Below are 15,941 nucleotides of genomic sequence, written 5' to 3' on the forward strand. Positions count from 1 at the left end.
GGAAAAAGGAGAGATGCCGCTTTCTTTCGCCCTAGATGGTGAAGCCGGGCTGGAAAGAAACTTCTGCAAGCTGATGCAAGATGCCTTTGCGAGCGATTTCGCATACTGAGGATTCCTGGGTCCCAGCCAGAAATCCCACAATCCAGCATATTTCACATTTGGTTTCAATTAGGGAATGAGAAGGGGGAAGCAAGTTACCAATTGAGGCTGGCTTCTCTTGGTAGGCTCTTTCTCTTCCCTCAAAGGAACTTGTTCCAGACTATAATTTACGACAAAATCCATTCATTGCAAGAGGGAAGGAAAAAATCCATAGCGAACAGGCTCCAAGACATATGTAGTCCTTGTTTATAAATTAGAAGGAAGCCCTGACATTTTATTTTTAATTGGAACAAGACGGCAGAGTTTACTTTGATATTACTGTCCCCGGAAAATCTTTTGGAAATGGGTTTAAGTAAAGCCAAGTCTATGGTTCAACGACGTTTGGTTGACATAGAGGTTCAAACTGACGGAGCACTCTTACCTAGCATGTATAGTAGTTTAAAATCGTGGTCCGAATTTGCAGCAGCCCCGTATCTCTCTAACATCACACATCAAAAGTATAGATGGGCCTTTTCTAGAGCACATTTTGATGCCTTCTCTTCTAATGTATTGCAGGGAAGGTTTCTTCGCAGACCTAACCATCAAAGATATTGTATATGCTTAGAGAAGGAAGTTGAAACTGTTGCTCATATTCTTTTACATTGTAAGTTGTATTCTGGAGAAAAACAGCAGTTAATATATCCATTACTCTCCAATTTTAAACCTCTGGATAATTATTTCAGCAGCACAGATACTGTGCTGCTGAAATATTTGCTGGAAGACACTAAGAAGACTGTAACCTCGGCAGAAGCAAAATATTGCTTTTTGGCTATAAACAAGCGGAAGTTTTTAACAAAAGGAGAGACTGAAGATAGCTCTATTTTTTAGGATATATTATCTGTAGAGTATATGAATATAGTTTTAATTAGATCTCTTGTGTAGACAGGAATTGTGGTTTGTATTTGTGATCCTTTCCTTTTATTGTTATTGCTGGTCTATTGACCGTAATAAATTTGAATTTGAAATGTGATATTACTGTCCTAAGAGGAATTGATAAAACAGAATGGCAGAACGGAACTAAAGGAGCAACCAACCAATCGTGTTATTCTTGATATGAATCTTGGCTGCATTCAGCTGGGTGGCAATCCCAATCGGCTTAGACTGGAGTAACACTGTTTAGGATTGTACTGTTAGAATGCAATTCTAAGAATTCCTAGGAGTAAGTCCCATTTAGTAGAGCTGCTTAGAACTGAAATGTTAAAGTAGCATCCTAAGTAGAGTTAAAACTATTCTAAGCCTACTGACTTCAACAGACTTTCAGTACAATCTTAAGCACTGAAATCAATGGTCTTAGACTGGAGTAACTCTGTTTAGGATTGCACTGTTTAAACAGTCTAAATCTGCTTGGGAGTCAGGACAGAACAGCACTTCCCCTTTTGCTTTAGCAAAAAATAAAAAAAAATCCTCTCCTTTAAGCTTAGAGCTGCCAATTGCATGTTCAGGGAGGAAGAATCTAGGTAACAGTCAAAACTATACACAGGACTGTGATCTAAAGCTGAAATCTTTTTTGATTCTTGGAGTCCATTATGTCATCAGTAGAAATGACATGAATATCTAAATATATTCAACATTTCCCAAAGTTCCAAATTTTGTGTGTGAAATTTTACCTCAGAATTCAAAAGCTGAGTACTTCAGGTTTTATGTATTGTGAAAGGGTTTCACGGCCGGAGAACGATGGTTGTTGTGGGTTTTCCGGGCTGTATTGCCATGGTCTTGGCATTGTAGTTCCTGACGTTTCGCCAGCAGCTGTGGCTGGCATCTTCAGAGGTGTAGCACCAAAAGACAGAGATCTCTCAGTGTCACAGTGTGGAAAAGATGTTGGCAGGTCATTTGTATCTACTCAGGAGGGGTGGGGTTGAGCTGAGTCATCCTGTAAGAGTTTCCCAGGGTGTGGAATGCTAATGGCGGGAGGCTTCACTGTATCCTGAGGAGGTTCTTTTGCATATGGATTGGTGCTTGATGTGCTAATCTTCTCTGCAGGGCTATTGTCGAGTATAGAGTGTTTTGTTAGCCTGGTGTTTTTCAGAACTGGAAACCATGCTCTGTTCATTCTTAAGGTTTCTTCTTTCCTGTTGAAGTTTTGCTTATGCTTGTGAATTTCAATGGCTTCCCTGTGCAGTCTGACAAAGTAGTTGGAAGTGTTGTCCAGTCTTTTGGTGTCCTGGAATAAGATACTGTGCCCTGTTTGCGTTAGGCTATGTTCAGCCACTGCTGATTTTTCAGGTTGTCCAAGTCTGCAGTGTCTTTCATGTTCTTTTATTCTTGTCTGGATGCTACGCTTTGTGGTCCCGATGTAAACTTGTCCACAGCTGCAGGGTATACGGTATACTCCTGCAGAGGTGAGGGGGTCTCTACTGTCTTTTGCTGATCGTAGCATCTGTTGTATTTTTCGGGTGGGTCTGAATACTGCTTGAAGGTTATGCTTTTTCATAAGCTTTCCCATCTGATCAGTAATTCCTTTGATATATGGCAAAAACACTTTTCCTGTAGGAGACTGTTTTTCCTTGGTTGTTTGATTCATCCTGGGTTTGATTGAAGAACCTCCTCAGGATACAGTGAAGCCTCCCGCCATTAGCATTCCACACCCTGGGAAACTCTTACAGGATGACTCAGCTCAACCCCACCCCTCCTGAGTAGATACAAATGACCTGCCAACATCTTTTCCACACTGTGACACTGATAGATCTCTGTCTTTTGGTGCTACACCTCTGAAGATGCCAGCCACAGCTGCTGGCGAAACGTCAGGAACTACAATGCCAAGACCACGGCAATACAGCCCGGAAAACCCACAACAACCATCACTTCAGGTTTTGTTGGCATGTCTTGACTGGAAGTTGGTAAGCATCAAATCCCACAGGTCATCAACTGTGATACAAAATACCATTTCATTGCCAGCTTGCAAGCACTTAAATGCTACATAAAATTGCATGTAGACTCTTGGTCAAATGATAAAATCCAATTGTTAGCAGTCAACCCCCTCCTCATTCTGAAAGGGCAGTTTATGGATATGGAACATCATTTTTTTTAATTAATAAAATTTTTATTGGATGGGTTAACATACAATTAATATTATAACAGTTACATTTTCCTTTGTTTCCCATGGTTATATGCTTCCCACTTCCTCCCCTCCCCCTTTTCTGTGTTGACTTCCAACAGCACTCCAACCCCCCGTTTTCTAATCTTATTTCTAAATCCTAGTTGTCGCTTTTTTTTATTACTGGTAAAGATCTAAACTATGGCCGTCGTCACATGGGCATCTCTTCCGTTAAATTTACAGCATATAGCGTCCTACCTGTTATCGGCACAGTAACGTTTCTTTGGGTCACCTAACGGCTCTTCGCGCCACCAGCTGTCCACACCGAAGCACTCTGTTCTGTTCTCTCTAACCGCGCAGAAGCAGCTCCTCCCCCCTTTTTTTAATTATTCTGGCGTTTAATTCTGCTATAACGGAATAACAGCATATAAACATTCCGTTAGAGCAAAACATTACGACCCTTTTGTTTTTCCAACTTTGAAATTATATAAATAGCCCTTTGCCCGCAGAAAACTCCTTGTCTGACGTGATCCCCATCGCTGAAGTCTCTGCCATGGCGATTGAGTCATTTTTACTTCAGCAGAAAGTTTGCATTGTGTTATGTCGTTATGGCGTTATAAGGACATAATAAAATAAAAAAAGGGGAGTCGCAGGAAGAAATGGATTCTGGGATTGAAGGGAGGGCATAGGACGTTGCGAGGCGAAATACATCGATGTGAGGCATTCACACTGAGGCACAAAATAGCGCGACTATCAAGCACAAAGCAGAAGAGAGAAAATCGCTACAGTGTTGGAATAAGGTGGGTGTTTGCCGGGAAATAGCGCCATTTTAGCGCTAAATAAAAGCCCGTGTGACGACGGCCCATATCTTATTTAATAACTTTCAAAAGACCATAATTGTCCTTTAACATCTCATTTTTTCTCTAAATATTTTCTCAGTTTCCCCCAATCCTCAAAGTATCCCTTTGGATCTTGATCCCTCAGTTTTCTTGTTAATTTGTCCATTTCCGCCATGTACAACAATTTTTGTGTCCACTCTTCAATTTCTGGTATTTCTTCTCTCTTCCAATATTGTGCATATAACGTTCTTGCCGCTGTTATCATATAATACAATAATACTCTGTCTTTTCTATTAACGTCCTCTAAATGCAAGGATAATAAGATTTCTGGATTCTTAACAACATTATATTGGAGTATTGAAGACATTTCAGCACATATTTTAGACCAAAAGTCTCTAGCCTTGCCACAAGTCCACCACATATGAAATAGAGAACCTTCATGCTCCCTACATTTCCAACACTTGTTAGATAGCTGTTTGTTCGCAATGGCTAACTTCTTCGGTGTTAAATGCCATCTATATATCATCTTATAGCCATTTTCTTTAATACTGGTACAAGTTGAAATTTTTAATGTATTTTTCCACAATTGCTCCCAAGCTTCCATCATAATTTCATTATTACAATTTATCACCCACTTTACCATTTGAACTTTCACTGTCTCATCTTCTGTATACCATTTTAATAACAATTTATACATTTTAGAAATTGCTTTGTTATTATCCCCCAGCAAAAGTTCTTCTAACTCTGAATTTTTAATTCTAATACCTGTCCTCCTTTGATCTGACTCAAATAAGTCTTTGATCTGTCGGTATTGTAGCCAGCCGTATTTGAATGGTAATTCCTCATTTGACCTGAGTTTCAACTCATTATTTTCTATTTCTATAAGCTATTTAAAGGTAAGCCATTCTTTTCCCTTATGCTCTAAGTCTGGGTTGATTACTTCAGCTGGAACAATCCATAGTGGTTTCTCTTGATCAATGAACTTTTTCTGTTTTAGCCAGGTTAGAAATAAATTCCTTCTCAAATAGTGGTGCTGGAACATTACGTCCATTTTATGTTTATCGTACCACAAATATGCATGCCATCCAAAAAGCTTGTTATGGATATGGAACATCATGATCCTCTTCCTCATATGCCATAAGCACGTGGCATGACTTGGATCTGGGCAGATGACAACAGAAGAGTAGCATGGAAAAGTATCAGACAGTTAAGTCAGGTGGCTGGCTGGCTGATGCCCCCTATGCCCCGGGGAGTGACACATACCTAAGAATAATGAGGTCTCCCAAGAACTCCTGGCTAAGCTTGTCAAAGTCCTGCTTCTCTTCCTCAACCCACCTACCTTAATCAGAGCTATTCAATGAACCTGATAGCACTCTCCATCTGGCAATTGCTGAATCATCAGACCCCATTTACACCTTTAGTCTACCGCAGGTAGAGCTATCAAGCCCCTCCTAAACTTACTGTCCCAACCTCTGGACAAACCATCAAGCCATTGTTTTTTTGAGGCAAAGATGTCAAATTTTGCTCCAGGACACATTTTGCCCTATAATTAGACTCCCCAGCCATGTGCTCTGTGTGTGTGTTCTAGATCCAAACACCCACCCTCAAGTTTGCTTGAGCCCTCTCCTCTCACTGTGAAATACTGGTCATTCCCCCTTCTTCAGGACTGGTAAATATCACCCCATCCCAATGACTCTCTCCCACTTTATTCCCCATTTTCTTAGTTAGCCTTGTATGTGTGCTGTGTATATTTGTGTTATTGCCTTTTATTTCTCTTTTAATAAAAAACATTTCCTGTTGAACATCTGCCTGTTTATTTGAGAGTTCTCTAAGGGACTGATCCTGGTATACATGGGTGGAGATCCCAGTCACCTCCTCTTGCTGCGTCTCCTTGAATGCTAATTCCCACAACTAATTAAGGAGACCTCCTATTTGGGTAACACAGCTACCGCACTGTCAATCAAGTAATCACACTGAAATGAAATACTATTAAATATTCATTTATATCAAAATAATGACAATGAATAATAAATGTGAACTTCAGAGATAAAAGATGACTTTAGATAAGTTGCCACAAGCATGGTTTGCAGCAAGGGTTTCCTTTTTGATATACGTGTATTCTTTTAGAAGTAGAGCATCAATTTTAGCCTGGTCCTAAGATATAATACAATTCTTACCTGATGAATTCTTATGGTAAATAGAAGATCATTATATGAGTAGATACAGTCACATCTTCTAGGACTGGAAGGCAGAGCTCATTTCTTGTGTGATGGGATCTCCCTCTCTCACCCACCACTGCTGACCAATTCCCAGGTTGTTAAAAAGTCAGAACAATCATAATTCTGCAAAGCTTCAACTACTGTTTCCTGACAGCAGAGATAAGGAAATCTGACCAGGTCACGTAGATAACATAACACATCTCAAAGAAGGAGCCTGCAGAACAGAATGCTCCAGTGGCCTTTTCTTACCACGTGATGTTTGATAGGACAAGAAAACTGGCCCAGGAGGCCTAGCCAGGAAGATTATGCCTAGTAAGAAAAACACAAAGCCATTTCTGTAAATAAGAGTTTTTGAAACTGTTTTAAAAGTCAAGTAATCCATCACTCCACAGATAGGTTTGATGAAAGATGTGCTTAATGCATAACAAAATCTGTACCGGTTGTGTTTTTTGCTACCCTTTTGCCTCTTCAAACTAGTTTTTCTACAGTCATTCCTGTCCAATGGTCTTTCAGGTACCAGAGGACTATACATACACATGCAGTTGTGCTACAGAATTATTAATCTGCAACCAAACGTGGAATGAAAGATAATATCAAAGTCTGCATTTTCACTGTATGCATAGAGGTGCTTCTTCCAGATACTTTTGATGGAATGAAAGTAATGGCTAATGAAGAATAATAGCCATAAAGAAAATCAAGAAACCTGGACATCTAAACACCAGTTTGTTTGTTTTCTAAAACTTCCAACAGAATATTTCCCCTAAATTCTTGCAAGTGGAGAAGGAGGATGGCCGAAGACAAGAAATGCCAGCATATTTTGTGGATTATCAGGCAAGTATAAAATCGCTTCAAGACAAAATATTTAAAATGTTTTTCAAAGTAACATGTTATCATAAACTTGAAATATAACAGTTAGAAAAGTGTAACTGAGTCATAAGTGTTATGAACATAGCAACCACTGTAAATACATTGGGTTGGATCTTAGAAAGGATTTCCATCTGCAGAATCAACTTTCTTGCCTTTCCTCCTCCTACTGGAGCCCAAAATATCTCTGAAATGCTGCTCCTGAGGGGCAGAAGGAATTAGAGGTCTACAGGAGAGAAGAGGGGAATTGGCAAAAAAAAAAATTGGCACTTCCATCTGTAGAAATCCTCTGCTGGACTGAATCATTCAGGAGTACTCTTAACTGGAGACAAATCCTACCAAGTGATGTTGCCTAGTGAAGCAAAGAAAAGAAAGTCTAAAGTATTCACTTAAGGACATGCAGAGCCTCTTCTTCCCCTTCTGCTTCCATGGCTGCTAAGTGCTTGATGCTCTCTTTTTGTCTTGGGCCTGAAAGAAATTAGTAGTTCCTCAAGTCAAGCTCCAGGCCTTCTTCTTCCTGCTGCAGACCAGGCTCACTTGAGTTCAGCCTCTGCAGCTGACAATAGAGGAGGAACTTTATTAACTACTCATGCTCCATGAGCGTTACATCCTAAGTGGAGACTAAAAAAGGACATGAACTGAAATATGAACCACAGTTTGTCACAAACCGGGTTGGTTTATGATTCTCAAACCAGCGGTTCATCAGAGCCCATTTCTGATGAACTGCCACCAACTTCAGGTCAGTTCATTTGGTTCATTTTTCGGTTAATCCCTGCAGACAGCCTGGTGCCAATCAATCAGTTTCCTAGGCAACAGGGAGATAGGCTTTCTGCAGATCATCTGCTGCCCTGGAAGTGATGTTTTCATGAACCAAACGAACCAGTTTGCAAACCAGGGCAAGTTCATAAAAGTTCGTGATTCGTGGTTTGTGAAATGCGACAAACCACGAACCACGTGGTTTGGTATTTTCCCGGTTCGGGCCCATCTCTAGTGGAGACTGATTGGAGACCATTTCTCTCATGTTTAATGTGTTAAATCAAAATAAAATATTTTTATGCTCTTGCCTGCTATTTTTTCTTATATTTTGCTGATTTGGTTTAATTAATTTATTATTTTTATTTATTTATGTTATTTATAGTCTGCTTTTCTCAGTGAGACTTAAGGCATATTACAGTGTAGGGCAAATACAATCAACAGGATGGGGCATTGAATAAACAAAGCAATAAGGTTTGCATTGCAAACATCTGAAAACATAGCTGAAACAAAGCACAAGCATTAAGATGACACATTAAATGATGCAGAAATTACATAGGGTCATACATACAGCAACAGACAGTATGTATTATATTAAATGGTATAGGCCACAGTCCCTGTCCCTTTACCAAAGCATCTTTCTGAAAGATTTTATTACAGTATAGCCCCAATTACCTGAATAATAGTTTTGTATCATTTGCAGAAAGCCTGGATATTGTTTATTTTTTTAACTGACCAGAGAAACTAGACATCTGTCAAATCTGGACTGTTAAGTGACACCCCTCCCCCCGCGCTAAGGATTCTTGAAAAGATAGCAGGGATATCACACTTTTGGTCAGGGCATGAGTAAAATAAAGCATCTTAAAGGAAAAGTAGCACAAGTTATATCAGCATACATAAGAAAACAGCAGTCCAGTGGCACCTTAAAAACTAACATTATTTGTTCCAGCACAAGTTTTTGTGAGTTATAGGCTAGAGCTCATGTCATATTGTCTGTGCTGTCATAGCTTTTCATATGCAGAAACCAACATATAATCTGTTCTACACTTCTGCAATAGCATAGGACTTGGAGTTCTCCTTGAATTACAACTGAACTTCAGACTACTGAGGGCCAAACTACAAGTGACACCTGACACAGCTTGGACACTTGTCAGCTTCCCTCAAGTTTTGATGGGAAATGTAGGCAACTTGGCGGAATATTGGACAAGTGACAGTTGAAAAGTCCATTGGACAGCAGTCAGAGAACCAAACTGAAAGACCAGGACGCCTACATTTCCCATCAAAACTTGAGGGAAGCTGACAAGTGTCCAACCTGTGTCAATCGTCACTTGTAGCTTGGCCCTCAGATCAGGTCCCCTGGAGAACTGAGGCCAGATTCTGTGGCATCACATCCCTGCTGAGCTCCCCTCCCTCAAACTCCACACTCGCCAAGCTCTGCCTCGAATCTCCAGGAACTTCCCCCAGTCCCACCTCAGATCAGAGATGATTGGCAACCCTATCCTGTGGAGGCATCTGCTGAAAATGCTTTCTTTTAGAGGATCAAAACACCCCGGTTCCCAGGTTTATTATCAGGATCTGTTATAAATCCGTCACTGAACTTGATGGCTCTGGCATCCGTTCCCATGAGGGGGAAGATGAAGTTTCAGATTAGTTGGGCAGACTGCAAAATTAGGTATGATATAAAAACATAATTAAGGAAGCCTAAAGATGTCTTTGAAATTCCTGTGTCTTCTGATCTTAGTCTGTTGACCATGATTTGTATCTTTGATTCATCTGGCAAAATTCCCTACAGGATAATCTTTCATCTAAGTGTGTCATAGCCATTGTTGAGAACCAGCATTTTGCTTTGTTTAACTTAAGAACCCTTACTTTTGTAATTTCCTGTACTCTCAAATCTTTGATGGGAGTGCCCCAAATTAGGGGATGTCATCAATGAGAACATTTACCTCAATTGTATATTCAAGCATTGGAATGGTGGTGCTTTGGAAAACCTCAGATGCTGATCTTAAACTAAAGGATAATCTTAGCAAAAGAAACGTGCACCATGGACAACATTTTCCTCCAGCTATATTTTGTATGATACTGGAAAACATCTTTGACCAGTAAACGCTTGAAGGAGCCAACTGCAGGTTGGGAAATTCCTGGAGATTTAGGCATGGAGTCTAGTGTGTAGAGTCAGATGGGGAACCTCAGCAGGGTATAATGCCATAGAGTTCACCATCCAAGCAGCCATTTTCTTCAGCAAAACTAATCTATAGTCTGGAGATCAATCTTAATGCTGGGAGATCTCCATTCCGCACCTCTTATATTCTTCAGCCACCAGTTAAGATCTTCCTCCCAAGCTCTGTTCACTGCACCCCTGCCTTCAGAGGTGAGGCAAATGGCAATTAGAAACAAGACATTGTGTAGGGTTGCTAGCTCCAGGTTGAGAAATTTCTGGAGATTTGGGGGGTGGAGCCTGGGGAGGGCAACGTTTGGGGTATAATCATAAACTCCACATTCCAAAGTAGTCATTTTCTCCAGAGGAACTGGTTTCTGTTGCCTGGATATCACTTCTAATTCTTGGAGATCTTCAGCTACCATCTAGAAGTTGGCAACATTTTGTCAACACAACACCTCTCCATTGGAATTCCATTCCCCTTTTAAATGCCAGAACAAAGTATTTCTTTTTACCCCACCTTTTAACAAAGGGGGCTTACCTTTTTGTCTGGTTTATAATAACTGCCCTTATATACTGCTCTTCTTGATAGATTAGTGCCTCACCCAGAGCCGTGAACAAGTTAGTGTTATTATTATCCCCACTGTTATTAGCTCCACAATGCAGCTGGGGAGCTGGGGCTAAGAGTGGCTTACCCAAGGCCACCTACTTAGCTTGTGGCAGTAGTGGGATTCGAACCAGTAGAGTCCTGATTTGCAGCCAAACTACTTAACTACTGTGCTACAGATATCTTTATGCTTTTTTTGCCCCTGGCTTAGATAGATAATTTGTAATTTGATGTTTTTACTTGTAAGCAACATTAAACAGGACTCTGGAGAGGTGGCCTAAAGATGTCCTAAATTTAAATACTTCCTCAGAGGCTTCTACCAAAGTATATTTGATCCCTTTTTTCTCACTGTCAGCAGTGAACATTTCCTTCAGAAGGCCAAACTGTGCACAAGGATGGAGGCCCAAGATGGATTGCTGCATACCACCATAAAGTCTCCTCAAACTGTCAGAGCTAGTGTTGATTTTTCCCAAACTGGAAACATTCCTCCATTAAAGTCTTGACCTTTGACTCTAAAATGTTTACTTATCCCTTAACATCTCTGCATTTGTTACTGTTATTGCATTTACTAGTGCTCTCTTAAGCTGTGTGTGTGAGGTTACTGGTTATTCAATTTTTTGTGTCTCTAGGTTCCTCCATGTTAATGTTCAAAAACAGCTCTTCTTCACAGGCAAAGTATCTTTCTGTACTTGTCTTAGAGCCTATGGAAAATCTCTACTGGCAGAAGGGATTTCCATCAGCAGGCAGGACTTCCTTACTTTCTCTCCCCTACCCTGATATCTACAGCGCCTCATGCCTCTTGAATTGCTGTTCCTGTGGGATGAGAACAAGTACCTCCCTGCAGCGGGAGGTGAGAGAAGGTAAAAATTCAAGCTAAAACCCCAATATGCATATGTAATGATTTCAAGAAATGGGTGCATGTATCTTTAAATGCTTGATGAGATAGGTGAAGAGTGGGGGTGAGAAGAATGAGTGAGTGATATGATTGGTTGATGACTGAGAGTGTGGGCGGAGTGAATGCAGTTTGAGATGGACAGTAGAGAGAGCAAAGTTTGGAGAGAGAAGAAAGCAGGCTAGCTGTGTGCTGCCTGAATATGTTGAAGTGTTTATGAGAGAAATATAACCTGTGTGGAACCTGAACTGAGCATGTTTGTGAAAGGACACTCAGTCAGGGAAAGAGAGGCCAGCTGTGTGCTGCCTGAGCAGGTTTCATATTTCTGTGAATAAGAGTCAGAGAGGCTAGCTGTGTGCTGCCTGAGGAGTTTTAAGCATTTCTGTGAGACAAATATTGAGTTAGAGAAAGAGGCTGTGTGTGAAGCCTTGGAAGAGATCTGTGTGAATGAGAGTAAATGAAGTAATTTTAAGAACCGAGAACCACTTTTATGAAACCAATACGCTTCTTAACTAAATAAAAGTTTATTTTGTTTTGTTATATCCCAGTGTGGCTGTCATTGCTATATTCCATTCCTATCCTCAGGGCCACATAGAACCACGAAGGAGCCTGACGCTTTGGGAACGTTACCGAAGGGAAAATTTAAATAAAATATCTTGGAATAAAATATTCTTGGTGGCAGCAGACTACCCAGAGGGTTAAGGGATAATTAAAAGAAAAATCTACTCAAAGAAAGTAAAGGTCATAACAGCATATTTTTCTATCTTCTCTCTGTTTTGAAGTAACGCAGTTCCTCTGAAATTCTGGTTGCCATACCTGCAGTGATGTGTTTGTAACCAATTATATCTTTTTATTTCAAATATTCATATACAGACCTTTCTCCTGAGCGTCTTGGGGCCCAAGGCAAGTAACAGCTCTATAAAAATCTGATTTTAAAAAATAACTTAAACAGATATAAAATACATTAAAAGACCAATCTAAAACCCCTTATGGCCTTTAAGATATTTCCCCTCATGCCATGCTCAGCCTGCGCCAAAAGCTCACTGGAGTGTCAAGAAGGTAGAAGCCACCCCCCCCCCTTTCTGGCAAACTATTCCACAAAAGTGAGGCAGCTACTAAAAAAATGCCACACCTGGACACAGAACATACCCTCTGCAAAGGGAGCCCCGACAAGGCTTTGCTAGGAAGAACAAAGCTGGTGGCATTATCTCCAAAATACCTATTTATTGCAACGTTCTTAACAGTACTAACAGTTGCCTGTTATACTGCTGTGCTATTTCCCGGAATATACGTGCACATGCTCTCCTACTTGGCATGTGTTAAATCTACTCTTTCCCTCTCTTAGTAAATGCTCATGTTTAACTTACAGCATCGTGAAACAACTGTCTTTAATGAGGGAATTGGTGAATGCTTTGTATAGTTTAAAATGTGCAAGTCTTCTGCTCTTCCGCGCTCCTTCAGAGGATGCATTCCGAATAGTACCTTTCATAAGTAACACTGTGTAGGGTCTGCAGCACTCCTCAAATAACAGCATGTCTGTCTCGGAACCTTCTGCTCCAGCTGCTCTACCAGCTTTATGGAATGTTAGACATATTGAAGGCATCTGACCAGGAGGACACCAACTGGAACAGCTTCTGTAACTTACAACTCATACCACTGCTGCTAAATCTTTCTCAGGCTTGTGCCTCAGTTGCTCCTAAACCTAAACCTAAACTTCACAGGATCCTCCAGTAACTTGTTATCATACGTTGCTGTCTTACAGATGCCTAGAGCCTTTGGCAGTGGAAGGACTTCAGTTTGAGCCAGGCCTTTGGAAGGCATTCCATTCCATTTTTGGAATGTCCCTTATGGAATGTTTACAAACATTCCAACATCTCAGGTAAACAAATGATCATAATTTTTTGTGCCCAGAATCTGCAGGAGAAACTGTCTGAAATTAAATCATCATATGGACCCCTTAGGGAGACAGGATATTTAAGGGGCATGGTTAAAGCTGGGCAGAAATCCTAGGTAGAATAGGGAGCACAGAGACAGAGGGGCTGAGAGAAGGGTTTAATGCAGTAATCTGGTGAAAAATCAAAAACCTGAGCTCAGGACCAGGTTAAAACATGCTGGGGCCTTAAACTACGTTAAATTTAGGAGTCCCTATAGCATTACCCACCCCCCAATTTAGTGATTTTTTTAAGAAATTGTTTGTAGAGACTGCTTATAGTCTCATGCCCTAAACTTCTGACGCCTTAAACTTCTGCATAAATTCAGTTCTGTAGATCAAGGTGGACGCAGCTTGATAAAAAGGGCTGACAAAAAAGGCAGCTGAAGAAGAGGGAAAGAAACCCAAGAGAATTTAAGATCTGAAAGTGCCATACGCTGGAGGTTAGGGAGAAAACAGTATGGAGACTAGCTAAAGGTAGTTCAAAGAACTAAGAAAGGGGTAAACTCAAAAGATGGAAACTATGAGAGTTGGGGAAGTTGAATTTAAAAAGCAGCCAAAGAGAAAGCAGGACAAAACTAAACATGGAGATTCCAAATTGCATGGGGCTGTGCCCATCAGTAGGAATGAAAATTGTCAGGGTCTTAGATTTTGGTCTTTCATATCACGTATTGGCTGATCCTTTTAACTGCACATGTCAGGATTTGAACCTAAGACCTTCTGGATGCCAAGGAGATGCTCCACCACTCAGCTACACTCCCTCTTCTACTGAATATTTTGATAGAGGATGAAAAAAAGAGTCAATGCAGTATAACATTAAATGGGTTGAAATGAGTCTGGAGAAAACCAGTTCCAAACCTCTGTTCACCGTGAAACTTAGTGGGTGACCTAGGACCAGTCATTGTCTCTTGGGCTAATGCACCTCACGGGGTTGTTGTGAAGACACAATGGAGGAAAAGAAAATCCCGTATACTACCCTGAATTGTTCATGATAAGACTGATTTTAATCAGTGGTGGAAAAAACTGCAAGGATTTGTTTGAGTCAAAAAACAGGCACAATAAGGCAAGGTGAGAAAGGAAACTGGGAACAGCCCAGCCAGCAAGCCACCTGCATGCTCCCCTTGATAAGTTTCTGCTGCACTGAGAACATTTCATGTACAAGCACGTTACTATAATGAAAAGAGGACAAGAGTTCCTCACTTCACCTTTAGTGCACTGTGTGGGTGAAGAGTTCCAGCGACAGGTCCATTACTATCTTTACAAGTACTTCATCACATGAAAAGGAAGACATTTTGTGCACAACAGTACCACCTAGTGACCTGTCAGGAGAACATCCACCCAGAATTTCAGGCAATGGCTGTGCCCTGGAGCATTTTACTGGCTGGGATTTATTTTTAAGCTGCAAGTGGACCTAAATAAATGAGGATTGGGCTCACCAAATACATGCTCTGGCCACTGCCGGGCTGGACTGTTGTAAAATGTTCTACATGGAGCTCCCTTTGAAAACTCTACAACTTCAACAAGTTTGAAACGTAGCCACCTACTCATTAGCCCTCAGGCACATATCACACACATGCTTTGTACCGTGCATCAGTTTGTTTCCAAACAATTCAAAAGTGCCCGTCTTAATCATCAAAGCTCCAAGCAGCCGTTAACTGAATACTCAAAAGGTGCGGCGGAAGGGATTAGAAGCCAAGGGATTCAGAGTAGTGTGCTCAGACCACTTCCATTACACTTCCATTCCTGGAACCACCTCCTTCATAATGAGCCCTCCTGCACTGAAGGCATGGATGGAAAGGCTTGCTTTGAGCCCCTTGGGTGTCAGATCAACGGCAAGGAGCAGGACCATTCCTACAGAGGATGAAAACTGTTGTTCCAGCGGTTCTTTCAGGATGGGGGAGCACACGGGGGCGGGGGGGGGGGGGCTTTGTTCTTATACCTTGAATTCATGAAATGTCATTTTATATTATGCTCTACTATTTTGTTTTTATGATGTTGTTTAAGTGCCATTTAAATGGTTATTGATTTTAAATTATATATATATATATATATATCTCCTATCAGTTATGCTCAGGCCTGGGGGAAGTCACGTTTGTTTAGTTACAAAGACATAATAATGTGAAGGTGAGAGGGCAGCAGGGTCAGGAATAGGAAAACCTAGACCTGGAGTAATCAGTTGCCGTACTCAAGAGTCTTGAATGTCTCCTGAGAGAGGAACTCATATGATTACATTGGGATTGCTGCACCTACCCTGCTCCACACATCTTTAGCAATCTGGGAATAAGAGAACCCAGAAAAGCTGCTTATTTTCTTCTGTTCCCCCATGTGTGATTCTTGGAGAGGGTCTGAAACACGCTCTTCTCATCCTCTTCTAAATGCCAGTGTTGAGAACATCCCTTCAGTCCACTAGAGTTCGCAGGATGCATTCGTCAAGCTACACCAGTGGAACTCATGGGTGGCAGTGGATTGGAAGGCACAGATGGCTGAGCACATTTAGACAGACAAGA

This window comes from Eublepharis macularius, chromosome 5, assembly GCF_028583425.1.
Source record: "Eublepharis macularius isolate TG4126 chromosome 5, MPM_Emac_v1.0, whole genome shotgun sequence".
In the NCBI taxonomy this organism is placed as follows: Eukaryota; Metazoa; Chordata; class Lepidosauria; order Squamata; family Eublepharidae; genus Eublepharis; species Eublepharis macularius.